Genomic DNA, 6,006 nt, shown 5'->3' with positions numbered 1-6,006 from the left:
CTGCCTTTCTGGGTTCGGTAACAGTCCTATGCCATCTTCGTGATTGTTGGTATGTGTCATGGATTGAATTGCGTCCCCCCAAAATATGTGCCAACTTGGTTAGGCCATGATTCCCAGCATTGTGTGGTTGTCCGCCATTTCGTGATTGTAATTTTATGTTAAAGAGGATTAGGATGGGATTGTAACACCCTTACTAAGGTTATATCCCTCATCCAATGTAAAGGGAGTTTCCCTAGAGCGTGGCCTGCACCACCTTAGATAAAAGGAAAGGGAAGCAAGCAGAGAGCGGGGACCTCATGCCACCAAGAAAGCAGTGCCGGGAACAGAGTGCATCCTTTGGCCCTGGGGTTCCTCCACGGAGAAGCTCCTAGTTCAGGTGAAAGTGGATGACAAGGATTTTCCTCCAGAGCTGACAGAGAAAGAAAGCCTTCCCCTGGAGCTGAAACCCTGAATTTGGGCTTTTGGCCTACTTTACTGTAAAGAAATAAATTTCTCTTTGTTAAAGCCATCCACTTGTGGTATTTCTCTTATAGCAGCACTAGATGACTAAGACAGTATGTTTTTTTGAAATATTACTTATAACCATTTCTTGCCTAATCATATATTCTCTGAGAGCTTTTTTCGATTTAGTCTTTCCCAAATCCAGAACAAAAACATTAGGGTGGAGGGGGGCCAAGATGGCTGACTAGGTAGATGCTACCTCGGATCCCTATTGCAACAAAGACTCGGAAAAACATGTGAATCGATCACATACATAACAATCTATGAACCCTGAACAACAAACACAGATTTAAAGAGTGGACCTGAGTGACAGAGACGGAGAACGAACAACTACAGGGAAGCAGCGACTGTTTTCGGAGCCCGGAGCCAGTGTCCCAGTCAGGTAACCTCGGCGCCCGGCTTAGGACTGGGCGCAGGGGTGCTGAACACAACATCTTGTGACGGTGCAAACATGGGGAGCAGCCCTACCCCCCTGAACTGACCTTGGGAGGGGGCCCAGCCGATCAGCGTGGGGCGGCGCGGTGACGCGGCCGGGAGGAGAAGTCCCCAGGAGGCAGGGACTGGTTTTGGAGCTGGGAGTGCAGCGTCCCAGCCGGGGAGCCTTGGCTCCCGGCTTTGGACTGGGTACAGGGAAGCTGAGCATGGCATCCTGTCATGGCGCAAACACGGGGCACAGCCCTACCCCCCTGAACTGACCCCGGGAGGGGGCCCAGCTGGTCCGGGGCTTTGGACTGGCAGCAGAGGAACCGACTGCGGCTTCTGCGGGCCAGACCCTGGGGGGCAATCTCTACACAGCCAGCACACATGGGCGACAGGCCCCTCGGGAATCTCAGATAAAATAGTCATCCCAAGCAAGATAAGCAACTTTGGCTATATTCCAGGGTGCTACTCTCTCCTGTTTTTCTGAACCCTCCCCTCCCCTTCCCAGGCGACTTCATTAACGTTGGAATTTCCTGAGCCAGAGGGAGAACTGGCTCCGGCTCCGCGGCTTTTCTTTTCCCTTTTTTTTTTGGTCTTTTCCTAACCCATTCTTCCGGCCTGAGAGAAGCAACCACAAAAAACCCAGGGACCAAAAATCCTTCCCTAATTGGACTAAAAACACAGAACCAGCTCCAGCCAAGCATATATGATCCATATCTCGGGCTTTCATCCCTACAGGGAACAAGGTGGCTACTATAATGCAAAGGCATTTCTGATAGGGATCTGACTGCATTTTTTTTTAGTGGATTCACTGGAAAAATAAGTTTCCCAGGTCTGATATCTCTGCTTATTCAACAGAGCCCTAACTGACCCACAACAGGGAACTGAGGGCTGAAGCTCCCCCCAGACCACCTAGCCTCTTGCCTTAGGGGTCTAAGGAGGGTGACACCTACCAATCTGTAGAGGTACTTGCATTGGGGGCCTAAGGTACAGCTGCAGAGCCCTCCCACCAAGGTGCTTTAGGAATAGAGACACACCTACCTCACTGACACTTGGGGGAAGCCTGTCAGCATCCTGCCCCCCCGGAATGTGAACCCCAGCTGCTAATAGAATCTGGTGCACACAACTATCACCACTACTTCTCAAGGTGGATAGGTGTTAGGGTGCAGCACACACATGATGACCCAAAATCAGATTCTACTCAAGAATAGTGAATAGACTCAGGCATATATATCTGGCAACAGCCCAAATCAGCTGATAATAGGTCATAAGTAAGTCAAAAAAAAAAAAAAAAAAAGGGCTACAACAATCAGGACAGCACAATCTAGTAGCCCATCCACCTATATTGAAAGAAAACAAAACAAGATAAGACTCAGTGAGCAAATATAGAATAAACCACTACAATATCTTAGTGATGGCTCGGAGACAGCAGTCGATATCAAACCACATAAAGAAGCAGACCATGACAGCTTCTACAACCCCCCAAACAAAAGAATCAAAATCTTTCCCAAATGAAGATACAATCCTGGAATTATCAGATACAGAATATAAAAAACTAATTTACAGAATGCTTCAAGACATCAGGAATGACCTCAGAAATGAAATAAGGCAAACAGCAGGAAAAGTGAAGGAACACACTGATAAAACAGTTGAAGAACTCAAAAAGATTATTCAAGAACACAGTGGAAAAATTAATAAGCTGCAAGAATCCATAGAGAAACAGCATGCAGAAATCCAAAATATTAACAATAAAATTACAGAATTAGACAACGCAACAGGAAGTCAGAGGAGCAGACTCGAGCAATTAGAATGCAGAGTGGGAAATCTGGAGGACCAGGGAATTAACACCAACATAGCTGAAAAAAAATCAGATAAAAAAATTAAAAAAAAGAAGAAACCCTAAGAATCATGTGGGACTCTATCAAGAAGGATAACTTGCATGTGATTGGAGTCCCAGAACAGGGAGGGAGGACAGAAAACACAGAGAGAATAGTTGAAGATCTGCTGATAGAAAACTTTGTGACATCATGAAAGACGAAAGGATATCTATCCAAGATGCTCATCGAACCCCATTTAAGATTGATCCAAAAAGAAAAACACCAAGACATATTATCATCAAACTCGCCAAAACCAAAGATCAAGAGAAAATTTTAAAAGTAGCCAGGAATAAAAGAAAGGTCTCCTTCATGGGAGAATCAATAAGAATAAGTTCAGACTGCTCAGCAGAAACCATGCAGGCAAGAAGGCAATGGAATGACATATACAGAGCACTGAAGGAGAAAAACTGCCAGCCAAGGATCATATATCCAGCAAAACTCTCTCTCAAATATGAAGGCGAAATTAAGATATTTACAGATAAACAGAAGTTTAGAGAATTTGCAAAAACCAAACCAAAGCTACAAGAAATACTAAAGGAAATAGTTTGGTCAGAAAACCAGCACAACACAAGGTCACAGAACAGAACATCCTGATATCAACTCAAATAGGGAAATCACAAAAACAAATTAAGATTAATTAAAAAAAAAAATGTTCAAAACAGGGAATCATTGAAGTCAATAGGTAAAAGATCACAATAATCAAAAAGAGGGACTAAATACAGGTGGCATAGATCTGGGGATACAAGGCGATATAGGACAATACAAGTTAGGCTTTTACTTGGAAAAATATGGGTAAATATTAAGGTAACCACAAAGAGGTATAACAACTCCATAGCTCAAAATAAAAACCAAGAAAAACACAACGACTCAGCAAACATAAAGTCAAATACTATGAAAATGAGGAACACACAATTTACAAAGAAAAACGTCTCAGCACAAAAAAGTAAGTGGAAAAATGAAATTGTCAACAACACACATAAAAAGGCATCAAAATGACAACACTAAACACTTACTTATCTATAATTACGCTGAATGTAAATGGACTAAATGCACCAATAAAGAGACAGAGAGTCACGAACTGAATAAAGATACACGATCCATCTATATGCTGCCTACAAGAGACACACCTTAGACTTAGAGCCACAAACAAACTAAAACTCAAAGGATGGAAAAAAGTATATCAAGCAAACAATAAGCAAAAAAGAAGAGGAGTAGCAATATTAATTTCTGACAAAATAGACTTTAAAATGAAATCCACCACAAAGGATAAAGAAGGACACTACAAAATGATAAAAGGGACAATTGACCAGGAAGATATAACCATATTAAATATTTATGCACCCAATGACAGGGCTGCAAGATACATAAATCAAAATTTAACAGAACTAAAAAGTGAGATAGACACCTCACAATTATAGTAGGAGACTTCAACACACCACTTTCAGAGAAGGACAGGACATCCAGTAAGAAGCTCAACAGAGACACGGAAGACCTAATTACAACAATCAACCAACTTGACCTCATTGACTTATACAGAACTCTCCACCCAACTGCTGCAAAGTATACTTTTTTTTCTAGCGCACATGGAACATTCTCTAGAATAGACCACATATTAGGTCATAAATGAAACCTTTGCAGAATCCAAAACATCGAAATATTACAAACCATCTTCTTAGACCACAAGGCCATAAAAGTGGAAATCAATAACAGAAACATTAGGGAAAAGAAATCAAATACTTGGAAACTGAACAATACTCTGCTGAAAAAAGACTGGGTTATAGAAGACATTAAGGAGGGAATAAGGAAATTCATAGAATGCAAAGAGAATGAAAATACTTCCTATCAAAACCTCTGGGACACAGCAAAAGCAGTGCTCAGAGGTCAATTTATATCGATAAATGCACACATACAAAAGGAAGAAAGAGCCAAAATCAGAGAACTGTCCCTACAACTTGAACAAATAGAAACTGAGCAACAAAAGAATCCATCAGGCACCAGAAGAAAATGAATAATAAAAATTAGAGCTGAACTAAATGAATTAGAGAACAGAAAAACAATTGAAAGAATTAACAAAGCCAAAAGCTGGTTCTTTGAAAAAATTAACAAAATTGATAAACCATTGGCTAGACTGACTAAAGAAATACAGGAAAGGAAACAAATAACCCAAATAAGAAACAAGATGGGCCACATCACAACAGACCCAACTGAAATTAAAAGAATCATATCAGATTATTATGAAAAATTGTACTCTAACAAATTTGCAAACCTAGAAGAAATGGATGAATTCCTAGAAAAACACTACCTACCTAAACTAACACAATCAGAAGTAGAACAACTAAATAGACCCATAACAAAAAAAGAGATTGAAACGGTAATCAAAAAACTCCCAACAAAAAAAAGCCCTGGCCCGGACGACTTTACTACAGAGTTCTACCAAACTTTCAGAGAAGAGTTAACACCACTACTACTAAAGGTATTTCAAAGCATAGAAAATGACGGAATACTACCTAACTCATTCTATGAAGCCACCATCTCCCTGATACCAAAACCAGGTAAAGACATCACAAAAAAAGAAAATTACAGACCTATATCCCTCATGAACATAGATGCAAAAATCCTCAACAAAATTCTAGCCAATAGAATTCAACACCATATCAAAAAAAAATCCACCACGACCAAGTGGGATTTATACCAGGTATGCAAGGCTGGTTTAATATTAGAAAAACCATTAATGTAATCCACCATATAAATAAAACAAAAGACAAAAACCACATGATCTTATCAATTGATGCAGAAAAGGCATTTGACAAAGTCCAACACCCATTTATGATAAAAACTCTCACCAAAATAGGAATTGAAGGAAAATTCCTCAACATAATAAAGGGCATCTATACAAAGCCAACAGCCAACATCACTCTAAATGGAGAGAGCCTGAAAGCATTTCCCTTGAGAACGGGAACCAGACAAGGATGCCCTTTATCACCGCTCTTATTCAACATTGTGCTAGAGGTCCTAGCCAGAGCAATTAGGCTAGACAAAGAAATAAAGGGCATCCGGATTGGCAAGGAGGAAGTAAAATTATCTCTATTTGCAGATGATATGATCTTATACACAGAAAGCCCTAAGGAATCCTCCAGAAAACTACTGAAACTAATAGAAGAGTTTGGCAGAGTCTCAGGTTATAAGATAAACACACAAAAATCACTTG

This window comes from Elephas maximus, chromosome 22 (assembly GCF_024166365.1).
Source record: "Elephas maximus indicus isolate mEleMax1 chromosome 22, mEleMax1 primary haplotype, whole genome shotgun sequence".
Classification (NCBI taxonomy): domain Eukaryota; kingdom Metazoa; phylum Chordata; class Mammalia; order Proboscidea; family Elephantidae; genus Elephas; species Elephas maximus.
Note: the sequence above shows the minus strand (reverse complement) of the source record.